The following is a 15,370-nucleotide window of genomic DNA, read 5'->3' as shown; positions in this document are numbered from 1 at the left end:
TTCAGTTGAGTTTAGCAGTAGTTACACAATTCCACTGCTCTTCCTCCATATTTCTGAAATGCCCAGTATATTGTATATTCCCTGCTAATTCATTTCTCTCCATTGGTGTGCCATCTCAGTTCACTGCCGGTAAATATTGTAAGAGTTGAATTGCTACCTTATGTCAGGGCTCTCTGTGCTCTATTTACTACCTTTGATGGGGCCCTCATTTAATTATCCTGGACTTAACTTCAGCTACATATAATACTTTATTATTTTTTAATTACAAGCAGATGTATTAATGGGTCTCTGACCACAGAACAGTTCTTCTGTGGGGCTAATTTATTTTTATATTTTATGTCTACCATTCTTATTCTATGAGTGGATTCAGGCCAAGCACTCTTGGCCAGTTTTGGGCCAATGAGACAGTTGGAGAGCAACTCAGAAATCAGAGTAGCAGATTTAGGCTGGTCACGTCTATTTATTTCAAACTTACGACAACTCAGTAAGTGGTATTTTCACAACGCTATCAGAAATTTTTAACATACCCCCTTGAACTACACATTTTCAATTTTTAGGAGACTAATTTTGCTTAGGTGGCAAAATTCAATGAAGATCAAGCTAGAGGGGGGTCAAGGAGGCAGCCAATTACTCCTGTTTCTTTGGTTCTACTTCTGACCTCCTCTTCTATCACTCACAGTTGCACATTGATTTCCATTAATTAAAGGCAATGGCAATTGTCCCAGAATTTTGCTCGTCAGCTAAGATTTTAGTAGTTCCACAGGGTTTGTTTCTCCATGACTAATCTCACATTAGTAGCTCTATAAATGTCACAAAGCTTTCTCAGCCAGATCGATTTTGAGATCCATTTTTGGAGAAGTAGGTGAAATTTTTCATGGAGGAAATTAAATTCAAGTTAAACCAGGGATCTACACATCAAAATCCATGTTCAGATCTTATGGTCTGAAGGGCAAACTTACTTACACTGATCTGGTGGGATTACGTGATTTATCAGCTGTTACTGTTGTTTTATCATTGAGAGCAGATTCCACTCATGTATATACACCAGTGACTCTAGAACATTTCATCTTAAAGATTACCTTGGTAGTAGTTTTCTATTTCTAAAAATGTATCCACATCTCCACTTGTGCACTGTAGAGATTTCATGTCAAATAGCTGAATATAGGAAGGAGTGAGTTGAAAATTCCTAACATGTCAGAAAAATGTTAGTCTTGATTGAAATTCTTGAGAGAAAGGAAAAATGACCACTTATATGCCATTTTTTCTTTTGTATAAAGCTTAAAAATTAATTTGTAATGGAGATGGAATGGCCTGGGCTTAGCTGAGGGTTTAGAGAAGCCCCCCCTCTTCCATTACTTTAGGAATTATGCCCCTAGTCATAGTAGGGTGATGACTAACTAAGCAGAGATATCCTTTCGTTAGTGAACTGCTTTTTTGTGGCTCTTAGGAGGGTTGAATATATATTTCAGTGTGGTCAGTGAAGCAGAAGCAGAGGGAGATGCCATATCTGTTAAGGGGTCTCATTTGGGACATGCTTATATCAGGCCAATGGACAGGTAAACCACTGGCAAGGTTGAGCAGGCCTGATGACACCCTGCAAGGTAGGGCCTTGCCAAATTGGGAAATTTAATTATTACATGCCATTGTTCATTTATCCACAGAGTTTTCATGTGTATTTCAAAAGAACCTACTTTGACAATCCATGTGGCTCAGTTTAGAGGACTGCTTATAATATTCCTGGTGCTTAAACAGGACATCAACATGGTTATATTCTCATTCTTCAGGAGGAGAAAGCAGAGTCAATGCCCAGGTGTCCATGAATAATGTGTTTGCCTGCCGCTCTCCAGACTTCTGGAAAGCCCATTTATCTACCAGCACTTATCATACCCGTTATAATCACATTTTGGTTCCACTATCCTGTTAGACTGAACTTTTTGATGACAAATAGAAAAATATGAAAATGACTCATGTAAGCTACGAACAAGTAGTTAAGAGTAATTAATTTAAATTCAAGTTCAGGATATTAGCTAGTTCTCAAATGGTAAATAAAATCTATTTTTTTCCAGTTTTATTGAGATATAATTGACATATAGCACTGTATAAGTTTAAGATGTACAGCATAATGATTTGACTTACATATATTGTGAAATGAAGTTACCATCCATCATCTCATACAGATTCAAAAAAGAGATAAAGAAAAAATTTTTTTTTTACCTCTTATGGAAAAGCTATTTTAATAAGGTGTTCTCTGGAAAATAGGTTTTGATTTAACAACATCTTTTTTTATTTTTTGTGAAGAAGATCAGCCCTGAGCTGACATCTGATGCTAATCTTCCTCCTTTTGCCAAGGAAGACTGGCCCTGGGCTAACATCCGTGCCCCTCTTCCTCTGCTTTATATGAGACGCCGCCACAGCATGGCTTGAGAAGTGGTGCATCGGTGCACACCCAGGATCTGAACCTGCAAACCCTTGGGCTACTGAAGCAGAGCGCGTGCACTTAACTGCTGCGCCACTGGGCTGGCCCCTGATTTAACATTTTGATGAACAAAGGCCAGTTCCAGTGTTGAGCCGGACTTCTTTTAAACTCTAATCTTATTACTTTGAGCAGCAATTGGCCCAGCATTGTATGGAAGTTTTACAAGGCTCATAAAATAACCTCTCCTGGAGTCTCCTCCGGCATCCAAGTACATGCAACTTAGTAATATTTTCACAGCAGAATCCTGCCCGTGTTGAGTGATGTTGCCATTTGCTGGAGTTCTCAGCAGTGCGGCGCTTCCCCCCAGTTGCAAGCAATTTCACTGATCAGTAGCTGTGGCTTAGCTTCATCCTCATAAATTAAATAATTCACTTGGCAGGTGCAGAGCAGACAGAGCTCAAAAAAAAAAAAAAAAAAAAAAGTGCAGGTTCTTGGAAGAGCCAGGAAAAAGACTCACTGATTTTTTATTTGCTTTTGGATTCTAACATTTAATTTGGATATAGGGATGACCCAGTATTTCCAGGATGTTTAGGCACCAGAGATTGTTTTCAATTCTTTAATTTTGATTCTTCTTTCTTCTGCAAAATGACTTTAATCTATGGAATCCATTTAAGAGTCATGGATATCAACAGGTTGTTAAATAGGGACAGTTATTGGACCCCAGAGATGGGCCAGTGAAACGTAGGAACAGAGTATCAACTCTGTGTCGGCCCTGGACATTGCTCTGGGCACATCCAACTGTGACATACAGAGACTTGGTTTATATTATATGTGTGTGTGGCAGTGTGTGCACTTGTATGTATGTATGCACACATGAACACACATTCACACAGAGCCGGACTGTCTGGATCCAAATCTCAGTTCTGCTACTTACTAGCTAAGTAATCTCAGGCATGTTATTAAGCCTCCTTGTGTCTCATCTTTAATTTGCTGAAATTGATAATTCCTCTCTTATTGTTTGTGAATATTGAACAAGTAAATATATGTAAAATAGTTTTTAAAAGTGTCAGGCATATAAGAAGCTCTCAGTGAATGTTAACTGTTATTATTACAATTGTTATTCTCACTCTCATGTAAAGATGTGGCTATCATTTATAATTTTTTTCTATAGAGTGAAAAATTACTCTTTCTATTTAACATATTTTTCTTGAATAGGTAAGATGTTCACATGGTAAAAATCCACACAAAACTAAAATATGTACAATGAGAAGTTAAGTGTCTTTCCCATCTTCCCCTGTTTCCCCATCTGCCTTCTCAGAGGTAACCATTGTTCCATTTCTTAGGTATTTTCCAGAGATATCTATATATAGAAATGAGTTTACTTAAATTTTCTACCTAGAATTTTTAAATATTTAGAATACAAATTGAAGATTATTACCCATGAGGGAAAATTGAATTTGTCTCATTTGGATTATGACTAATGAAAATAATACCAATCACAATTTGAATAATAATAACTGTCTTTGCTATGTAGCAGGAAATCTGCTGAGTTCTCAACCCAAAGTATCTAATTTAGTACCTACAGCAACCCTCCAAGATGGGTATATTATCAACCCCACTTGACACATGAAGAAACTTTGGGCAAGAGAGTCTACATTTCTGAAGGTGACTCAGCTAATAGGTCACAGAGCTGGGTTTTGAAAGCTGTACACTTAAAACTCAAGGAAGTTTTCAGTAGAAGATAGAAATCTACCTATTATGGATTTCTTTTTTGGAAGTGCTTCTTGTATCTCCCCTTTGATTGCTCTTTTAAAATGTCCTGGCCTTTTAAAGAGAAAGCGCCCCCAATCTGGACTCCTCACACAACCTCTTCTTCACACATCCTGCACCTGTGTATCATTCAGCCTTTGGAAGACTGGCCCTGAGCTAACATCTATTGCCAATCCTCCTCCTCCTTTTTTTTCCCCAAAGCCCCAGTAGATAGTTGTATGTCATAGTTGCACATCCTTCTAGTTGCTGTATGTGGGACGCGGCCTCAGCAAGGCCTGACAAGCACTGCATCGGTGCGCGCCCGGGATCCGAACCCAGGCCGCCAGTAGCGGAGCGCGTGCATTCAACCACTAAGCCACGGAGCCGGCCTGGAAAATTCCATCTTTATCAAGCCTATTGTGGTTGGTAGTTAGTTCCCTGACTGATGACATGTAGTCCTAGCTCTCCTTGAGTATGAGAATGTTTAGAGTTCCTGGAAGGCAGGGGCTGCATCTCCTTCATTTCCTATCCCCAGAGCCAGGGAATTTCCTGGCGCATACTCAGCACTGAGGAAGCGTTGGCTGAATGAACGGATAGGTGCAGGCAGTGTTTGCTCATGAAGGGTCTTTGGATATCAGTTTCTTAGATGTGGGTCCAGGAGGGCAATTGCAAATTCCATGATGCTAAAGAATTGTAAAATGTAAAATGGGAAATTCTGGTTTATGAAACATCTTAGCAAATCTCAGGGACGCAAAGGTCTAGATGTAACTACTTCCGAGCCATACTGGTTATGTAATGCATGTGTATATGAGAGCATCTTCTTTGAGCCACAGATGTCTTCCCACATGTCATGGAACAGTTCTCAGAAGGGTACCTCTGAGCAGAAGGCACTAAAAACTGTCATGCTTATTTTGGTTTGTAGTGTCTCAGGGTCATTGTGTCCTTCACCACTTAAAGACTGATCTCACTGGGCAAACAGAGTCAGAGCAGCTCCTTAGATCTGTTGGTATAATTTCTTCTTTGTTTCTGAGGAGGAAGCTTGGGTATTCTGGAACTGAAAGAAAGACAGGCAGATGTTAGAGTTGGAAGGAGTTTAAACGAGTTTCAGAAATAAATTACAGGTTAAAATGATGGAATAGGAGAAGTTGTGTTCAGCTGTTGCCCCGTCTCTTCTCTCTGATTGATATCCAGCATCATTGAAGCCCTTTTGTACTGGGGAAGCCCTGGGTATATAGTCCTTTCCTTTTCTCTATGAGAACTTGCCCTCAGACAACTATCTATAAAATTCCATCACACTAAAGTGTAATTGACTAGAGTTGTAAGGGCAAATACAAATTATAAATAAAAGGCTTAATTCTCCCTGTTGAAAATAAAGGAAGAGATTTCCCTACCCTCCCTTTTCCTAGAGCATTTACTGTAGAAACCTTGTAATTGTAAGTTCTTTCTCTATCTCTTTGAAATATATGTAAATCTTTTTACAAGCTGAGTAAGCATCTTTCCAGGAACGTCTCTTTCAAGGACCTAGGAACCATCTCTTCTCAAATGTAATCAATTAAAGAAGATACCACCCCCTACCTCTCAGTTTCTACGGAGGGTAGTAGCCTGACCTCTGTGGGCACCTCCTCACCAAGTTGCAAAACTACCTGTTTTCATAAAGATATGAGAAATTTATTTTTCCTTTGGACAAAGCCAATTAGCAAACACAGACGGTCACGGCAAATACCAGGTGAATTTAGGAGGAACTGTGTGTGACAAATAGTGCTGTCAAGTCCTTTTACTTGAGGACTGGTCATTGGTTATCTTGAGCACATGTATGTCATGGGTTGTATTTGCCTGGCTATATAGAGGAGTGATATTTCTTTCTGTCTTTGTAGTCTCTTCGTGGACTACCTGTGACACACATCACCTTCTGCTTTAGCACTTATTCAACAATAAAATTGTTTTCTTTCTCTTTTACCTTTGTGGAGAGGTTTTCTGGGTCGGGAGGAGATTTTGTTCTAAATTTTATTTCCCCAACATGGTATACTCTCTGTTCAGAGGCATTTGTATTTTAACTGGAGCTAAACCTTAAAGATTAAAACATGAACTACTTACTCTAGAATTTCAAGCACCAGTGAACTGAGATGGGAAGTTTATCAGGAAGACTGGGAAGAGACATGACCAAGGAATACCTGAACTTCTACCCAGTAGCCAGTCTCTTGGGGTGAGGAGCACTTTCTTGGGGGAAAACAACTGCCCTCCAGCATTTGACTCCTATCTGGGGGACATCAACACTCTCTGACAATAAAAGAGAGCAACCCGCCCTTGTTCCCGGGAATTTCTCTGGCCTGCAAATCCGACATTGCTGCCCCTTCTAAATGTAAATATTTTCATTAAGTAACAAAAGAAACACACATTAAAGAGAACACATATTTCTTGAGCAGCTCAAATATCTCTTTTGCTGGGTCCCTTCCCAGCTTCCCCAGACAATCTCTCCTGAGTTTTGGTGGTGCTCAAAGAATATATTGTAGTCTTTCAGCGACTGGTGACATCATCCTTTAGGTTTATGGGTGCTTGAGGACAGAGGCCATGTCTTATGCATCTCTGTCCCCAAAACTTCTGTGCACATCAACAGTCTCATAGCAAGTCTCATTGCTCATTTAATGCTTGGATGAGCAAATAACACATGGGAACCTCCAATGTACAAGGCATTATAAAACACAATGAGGAATACATAGATGATAAAAAGTAGCTAATGATCCTTGATTCATGTAGTTAAGCTTGAAAAAGCCTGACTCATGGAAGACAAGTATCAAACAACTTTTTATCTCCCATTCTCCCATTCAAATCCTCTATGTTGGGATATTTCTTCTCCTACCCCACGTCTTTCCTGGCTATGATCTGGTGTGCTTGACCACACAGGGTGTGACCCTGTGCGACTTTTTTGCAGATCACAAATGTCAGTAGAAAAGGAATTAGGAGGCTGTCGTTTCACCAGTTGGCCTCTAGATGGCACTGTGGGACCGCGCAAATTTCTCCCTTGGTTGTGACTCCCATGGGGCGCGGATAGTGCGGTCATTTCAAGCCGAACACCTTTCTTCAGGCAGCCAGGTCGAAAAAGGACAGAATTTCCCGCTCTTTTTCTTTCTTTCCTCTTCTCGCTCCCTCTTTTTTAAGGGAATAAATTGTAGCTTAAAAGAAATAAAATGGCAAGATTCTGAAGGTGCTGGATTCTCTCATTGAAACAGTTTGAAATGTCTGCGTTTGCGAATGTAGAATAACCAGGCTTCACGCCCAGGAGGTTGGGGGGTCGGGCGGGGTGCGGCGAGGTGGTGGTCGAGGGCACCCTCGAGCTCCCACGGGCCCGGACTCCCTGGAGGGGCTTGTGCGCGCGGCCGAAGGATGCTTGACTAAATACGTTGGCATTTGGGAAAAGAGTCCAAAAAAATTCATCCCAATCGGTCCCTTTTACAAAATGCCTTCTTCGGAGGCAGAGCTGCGAATGCAGAAACCAGGGGGTTGTCAGAAGGTGGTAGGAGGAGAGCAGCTGGGGCGTAGCGGTGACAGTGGCGGGTTTAGGGACCGACTCTTTGACCCTGCGGCTGAGGGAGAACGGAGCTGGTGCCCAGCGGGGGCTGGGTGGGAGGGGAAGGTCCACTCCCGCTGCGGGGTCAAGGCTAAGCCGAGGTCATGGCCCCTGGGCCTCTCCCAGGGTGGGAGCTGCCGGGCCGGGGCGGAGGAGGAGTCAGCCACCGAGTCCCCGGGTCTGCACGTGCCACAGCTGGCTCGTCCGAGGCTCCGAGGGGCCTTCAGGTGGGGCGGGTGGGATCGCAGTGACTTCTGCACGTGTAGGACGGAGACACCAGAGCTGCTGGTTGAGTCCCGGGAAATCGGGCTGGAAACAGTCACCCCAGCCCGTGTTTGCGGTTCTTCCGCTTTCAGTCCGTGTTTCTTGCGTAGGCTGGAGGGCTCCTTGAGTTTCCTCTGGGTAATGCGGGCTGCATGATTTGCGGGACCCAGAGAAAAATGAAATTGTGAGCCCCTTGTTAAAAATTTAAGAATTTCAAGACTGTGACAGCAGAACATTAATCCAGGCTGGTCCACCTCACTGCAGGGCCCTATGTCACTGCTCAGTCTCACCCACAAAGCCCAAGACGCCAGCCCTGCCGCTGGGCATCCCCCCTTTTCCCCATATTCAGTCCGGGCACGCTTTTCGCCTCATCTCTATCCTGCTTTCTTCAGCATTAGGGGATATTGTTGTTCTATCTTGGACCTACAGGGGGAGCTCTCTCTCAACAACATGTGAAAAGAGCTGCTAACTTTGTAGAAACCATGCTCCTAACCCCTCTTTTTATTCATGTTAATTTAATGTCTGCCTCCATATCTTTCAAAGGAGCTTCCTCAAAATCGAGTGTTTCTGAAGCCTAGGAACAGACGCTTTCTGTGTTGTTCTGAAACGCTTGTAAGACGAGAATCCTCAATTTGGAAGGGCTTGGAGAGGCCGCAGTTGAACTCAGCCATCAGGAGAGAGAGGCTTTGAATCTACCTGAAAGGGACCCTATTTTTGATGACAAAATGATGCAGGTATTTGGCTCTATTTTTGATGCAGGTATTTGGCTCTTTTTAATGCAAGGAAAAGATGTTAAATTTCAAAAGTGGTTTTTGTTTTTCGTGATCTAAAGTGTGTCAAATTATTTTCCTTCTCCCTTTTGAATGAAATTCACTTACCTTTCCGAAATAAATCAAGTCAATTGATTTACTATTCTTTGATTCCAAATGAATAAGCATGTTTCATTGATATGATTAATTTTTAGTAATTACACCACGCTCACACGTGAGATTTCACTTAGCCCTTATAGTGTCCCTGTGAGTAGATCTTCACATTGACGTTTTCCAGAGGACAAACGGAGGCTCAGAAACAACGTGAATGACCCAAGGTCACACAGCTAGGATTAAGTGGGGACGTGAGTTTGGATTCTCAGGTCCATGCAGACCCTTTGTTTCCACATCTGTCCCCTGCTTCACTATATGATGCCTTTCAACAGATAGTCTCTTGGTATATGGATATAAAAGTTCAGGGGTTAATCCCTAGTTAGAATCTCTACTTTTTGTAGCCAGAGATAGTTTCATGATAGAGTAAAACAAAATTCAGCCAGCATTACCTTCCTCTTCAGTTAGTGGTCAAAGAGTGGAATAGTTTTGGCCTCATTTTCAGAACATTTTCCCACGAAGGAGCTCACCTTGAACCATACCAAAAATATGTTCCACTGTGCCTTCCCCCATCAGCCAACCTCCATTAAATATATACAAATCCTTTCTGCGTAAATATAAACAGATTGTCTCAGTAATTCAACACTGACATCTTAAGTCTGGTGTCATCTCTTGATATTTCAGCGATCTAGTTCCAATAAGTAAGACAATCTGTAAAATATCTAACACATAAGAGGCCTTCAATTCATTCATCTATCATTTCATAAATTCACAAATACTTATTAACCTTATATTGTATCCCCTAGATGTTGGGATATAACTAAACAACACAGACAACATCACTGCTCTCATGCAGTTTACATTCTAGTGAGGAATACGGAAGATAAACAGTTAATAAATGTGTACATCTAAAGTTACAGTAAGGGGCAGTGAAGAAAATGAAGGATAGTAAGGATACAGAAGGACATGGGAGTTGGGTGTCATTTTTACTGAGGTCTTTTTGCTGGGGTAACATTTGGATAGAGACTCAAATGAATTGGGAGAATAAGAAGTAAGTATTAGTTACAATCTCCTCCTTTTTTGCATGTCAAGAGCATCTGAGATGAAATCTCATCACTCTTGTTGGTGACCTTTCTTCCCAGCCGCTTATTAAGTTCTCTATTATTGAATCTCTCTAATCTTCATTTTATCCATTTGCAAATAGCATAATAATATCTCCTGAGCGTACCTCTCAGAGTAGTTGAGAAGTTAAGTGAGAAAATGTGTGTGAGATGGTTTTGAAATCTTGAAAGTACAGTAGACTCATAGGGATAACTATCTTTTATAAATCTACCTTTCCAATTGACTCTAACCTGTCTTTTATTTGATTTTTGAGGTGGTAGCCCGTCTGGGGCTGAGTGTGCTTGTTATGTTTCTACTGCATCCAGTTAGAGTCTAGATTTGGGGTGATAAGTTTCATGTCACATGCTTGTCTTGATGAATGGCAGTGACTTTCTAGAGCACTGTTGTGAACTCATGTTCTCCCACTGTGTAGCCCATCGTCATAAACAACACTTAACTTCTCCACCACCCCTCATCTTCCATAGATCATTTATACTGGGATTGAGTGAATAATGTTTTGGTGAGTTTATTATGTCTGCCGTTGCCAAGAAAGGGAAATTTGCATAAATTTGTAGTCCACTGGTTATTTGATGAATCATGTTTAGATCAGAGTGACCTGTCTGGAGGTCATATGAAAATTGTTCTGTCTGTCTTCCTGTTACTAGTCTAGCTGCTTCAGAGCATCCAAAATCAGCCGTCTGTTCTAATGCAGATTTTCCAGGCATCTCAGCAACTCCTTGGTAGACCTCTTACTTCTCCCCAACAAGCCAAGTGACAAATGCCAGATGCTGCCCCTCCGCTCCCTTCGATTTGCACTTCAAATCTGTGGTCCAGGTCCTTCCTCCTGTGGCCGTCTGATTCCACATTTTGTGTGCCCTTCAAGGACAGGGGTCTCAGGCATAGAAATTTTTCAGAAAGAAGTAAGCCTATGTAGAAATTTTGAGTCTCACCAACTAGAGTAAAATATATGCATCAGATTCTTAGAAATTGGGGAGTTGATTCAGATTACAACTAAAACATTAGGAATTTATGTTGGATAAATATTTGCTGACTTTAAATGAGAAGGTCATAGGATTATGAAAATTTTAACAACAGGGCAAGCAATGGTCCCTTTAATTCAGCCCTGAAGTTCCATTTTCTAGGACTTATTGAAGACACCCAGGGGACGTCCATCTTTCTAAGCAAATTTAAGGGGCAGCTGATTTGTGCCTGTGCATTTTTTACCCAAACTTATCGATGTGGAATTTAAAATATCAAACAGAGAGTGCAAGGTGGGAGCTAACAGCATGGATAAGAGGAGGCAGGTGACTATGTGGGAGAACCTCCTGGAGTCTGAATAATACAGCTAATTGTGGAGATCATCAAGTTCAACTTGAAATGGGGCCCTCAGGGACCAGCATGCATATTGCTTTCATCTTGAATTGTTTGTATTAACAGGTTAAGTTTATTGTCCCTTGACATTGCAACATCTTTCTTCTATTGATCTTTATATAGTTATTTGTTTTTATACTTTATTCAATCTTGAAAGCTCCTCTCTCTCTCGCTGTATGTTTCTCCATTTCTCTGTGCTGCATTCAGGGTAATTTATTCAGATCTGTCTTTCAAATCATGATTTCTGTCTTTTGAGTTGTCTAGCTTACCATTTGATTACTTTCTTCATTTAATAACAGTTTTCCATTTCTCAAACTTCTCTTGGTTCTTTGTAAAATTTGCTTGTTCTTTTTTTGTAACATCCTGCCTATCTTTTGGATTGGTCCCTTCCTCTCTCTTTGGACATGTTCAGCGTATTAAGCATTATTGTTATTCCTTTGGGTGGGAAATCTCTCCTAGGTTGCATTGGCCTGCCAGCTGTCATTTTGGCTGGTTTCCTCTAGTACTTTGTGTTTTTATGTGTGAGCTCATCTTCGTGGGAGTTGTCTTCTTTCAAAGTCCCCTTGGACAGGGATTTCAGTGTTGACAGGACAGTTTTTATACTAGGTTCTCCTCCAATGAGAATACTAAGAATGTGGGTCTCATGCTTACAAACAGGGCAGGTTTGGGGTTCCATTTAGTTAATAATCACTTTCTCTTTACCTGTTGCTCAGAAGGAGAGTCTACTTCCAAGTTAAGCCTTGGAGAAAGTGGGCAGAGGTTTTTTGTTTAGCTTTCTGTTCTAGATGGGACAATCCTCTACCTTTGGTTTCTAGGTTTTCACAGGAAGCACAGTTCTAGCTTTCCACCAAATATGGCCTCAAAACCAATTGAAGATTGAGTGCTAAAACTCTAATCCCTCACTTATATATTAGGTTCAGGTACCTCCAAAGACTTCTGCAACTTCAATTCAGCATCATTGCTGTGGCCTTCAGTTCCCATTTTCTGCCAAGGAGTCCCCTTTCTTGCTTTTGAGTTTGACATGGGTTTTGAAGGTTTATTTTTCAGATTGTAAACAATATTTCTTAACGTTTAGAACCAGGGAATTGGGGGTCTACTCAACCTGCCTTCTTTACTGGAAGCTCCTGAATTAATTCTTTATGTGACTGTAATGAAAAACTTGATACCAGATGGTTTACCAGTCACAAAATCTGAACCCAGAAAAGAGAATGGTGACTCACTGGTAATAAATCAGGTTGGCTGTGAATGTCCTCTAAATAAAGTAGGATGCATTGTTTGAAACAAGTAGTGGTCACAAACATTTGCTCAAAATGAAAGCAAAGTACTTATTGAATGGAATAGAATATCATACTTTAGTTCCTAGAGATGAATATTCATGGCTGTATGTACTTGTTCTAACACAAATTCTTTTGTGCCTCTCCACAAGATGTGATTGAAGACCTAGGTATTGATAAGTAGTTCAGCAGGTTTTAGCTATGGTTCTCCATCAAAGTGTTCTGCATGCCCACTCTTCATTTTTGCTAAATCTGAATTCTAGTGATCTCAAGTTGAACAGGGCCTCCACTTTTATACGGGTTGAGAGATCTGAATTGGTTGCCAATGACATCTAGGGAACATATGAAAATCTGAAAAAGCAGTCACTGAAACAAAAATAGTGACCAAATGGTAGCAGTTTAACAGACCGGTGTGGGATGGTATTTTAATAAAACAAAATTTAAATTTAAGACCCTAAATCAAGAGTCACAAGAGCAGATATGAAAAATGAAGGTATGATTTTCAATTGAGGTGCTTCTCACATGGGCAACCTTAAGTCTTATCCCTCAGGGTAATTATCAAAGGGATATTTTATTTACTTGGTGATAGATAATAGGTAACAGTTCTTTGACTATAGTTGGATAGTTCGACTAGTTGAGAGAAAGATTGCTTTTTCTATAAGTATACAAAAAGAAAGTATCATTGAAGAGCATGTTTTGAAACCAAGTTAATTTAAAAGTTTTCTTTTTTAAAAGAAGGCCAAAGCTATATTTAAATAATAGTTGGTTAGTTTCCTCAAGCCACTTTTTAAGCTTTCTGTCTATGGTCATTGTCAGTTTCAAAGCTCTCTCTGGCAGTAGAAACAGAAGTCGCTATTAACACAGGGAAGCATGACTAAGAGTTCCTGCCTTCCGCTGTTAAAGGGATCCTTTTTATTTCTTGCTGTTTCCTAACTCATAGGCAGTCCTAGGGAAGTGAAGTATTTGAGGTCAAAAAGCATTTTGTCAGGCTAATAGGAATGATCTCCTTAAGAGTTTTCCTAAATATGGCCAAGTTAGGTGAGGGAGGGAATGTTTTTAAAATGAGATAGAATTCCTCACATGGAGAAATTCCCCAGGGAAGTTGGTAGGTGAAGATGAAAAGGAATAAATCACATTTGTTAGTGACTAACACCGGGAAGGAGGAGGACGTTGAAGTAACCTCTTGTCATCATCCCTTCAACTACTATGATTTCATTAATGAGAACCCCAAGGAATTAATTTTTATAAGAGTAATAGTATAAAATATTATATTTCCTAAGTGTTGTCATTGAATAATTCTTCTCTTTCCTCCCCATCGCTTTATTCTTACATCTCTCCCTTTCTGACAAGGTTACTCTCTGAGCTGTTTAGCGGATATGAAGCCCAGAAACCCCTATGGAAAAGTATGACGTGAATATCAATAATAAAATAATAAATCAACACAAGCATGAAGAAAATAAATGTCTCTTCTGAAAAATAAAGTGAGATCAACACTTGTTAAATGAACTTGAAAATAAAAACATTAAAATGTATGTCAGCACATTTACATCAATTAAAGTTCAGTTTTACAAGCTGTGTATAAAGCAGTTTGTATTTATTTATTTTTTAAAAACAGAATGTTTTCTGCATTTTAGTAGTTTATGTGCTAGTACTTGGTCTTCTTTTTGTGGGCCTAATAATGTAATTATGAGAGATGTGGAAAATATCAAAGACGATAAATATAATAAGGTATGCTTAATTTATATTAATTGACAGGAATTAATTATAGGTATTTATTGGACATCTACTAAGTCCTATGCTTTGGGGGATAAGAATGAAAAATAAGATATAGCCCTTGTTCAAAGGTGCTTACAACTTAGATGTGATTATAAAATTAAGTGTAAATAAACATAGAGAATCATTGGAAATGAGTTGGCTGCCCTGACTGCTAGTCTATGTGGAGTTTAAGGAAGGGAAAAATTTCCTTGAGTTGGAGTCATCTTGAGTAGCTCAATACGTCAATATGGATGGCTTCTGTTTCACCTGTGGAGGGAAGGGAGACCTTTCCTTTCTAAGGCTAAGTCTCCTTATCTCTTGCCTAAAGCAAGAGAGTAAATTATTCAGAATCCTAAAGGGTTTTGGGAAGAGAAAGCAAAGGAGGAAGTGGGCAAGACAGGAGTTGTAGTAGGGAATTTCTGTATGCCAATTGATGCTCTAAATTAATCGTCTGAATGAGAGGAATGGGAAGAAAAATTAAATATTGTTTCCTTACCTTGAAGTAAATATAAAATTGTAATCTATTAACGAAGCACTGACACATCAGAGGTCCTACAGGTCTTACTTCAATGTCAAGATACATCGGTTTCCCACAGATGGTGTATTTGACCTTGGTTGCAGCTTGAGTACTTAAAAAGAGTTTTCTTCACAATTTCTTCTTTTTTCTTTTAAATTTGCTTGACAATACTATTTTTTGAGACAGTGGGACAATATGCTTTGTCCCCAGTTCAAAGCAAATAGTCACACATTTGAGATCTGAATTTATAATGGTGATATTTTTTATTTATATGGTTTTTTTATGAGTGACTTATTTATTTGTCATTTAATAAAGATTTTTTGAGTTCCTACCATGTGCCAGACACCGTAGAGGCACTAGGGGCACAATGTTGAATAGAGATGGAGTGGTAAATAAGACAGACACAATTTCTGCTTTCATGGAACATATGTCATGATTAAGGAGTGGAGAGTGGGCAGAAGGAAAATAAACGGAAAGCAAAAAAATAAACGAGATACT

Source organism: Ceratotherium simum, chromosome 6, assembly GCF_057802395.1.
Source record: "Ceratotherium simum simum isolate JZ-2026a chromosome 6, ASM5780239v1, whole genome shotgun sequence".
NCBI lineage: Eukaryota > Metazoa > Chordata > Mammalia > Perissodactyla > Rhinocerotidae > Ceratotherium > Ceratotherium simum.
Note: the sequence above shows the minus strand (reverse complement) of the source record.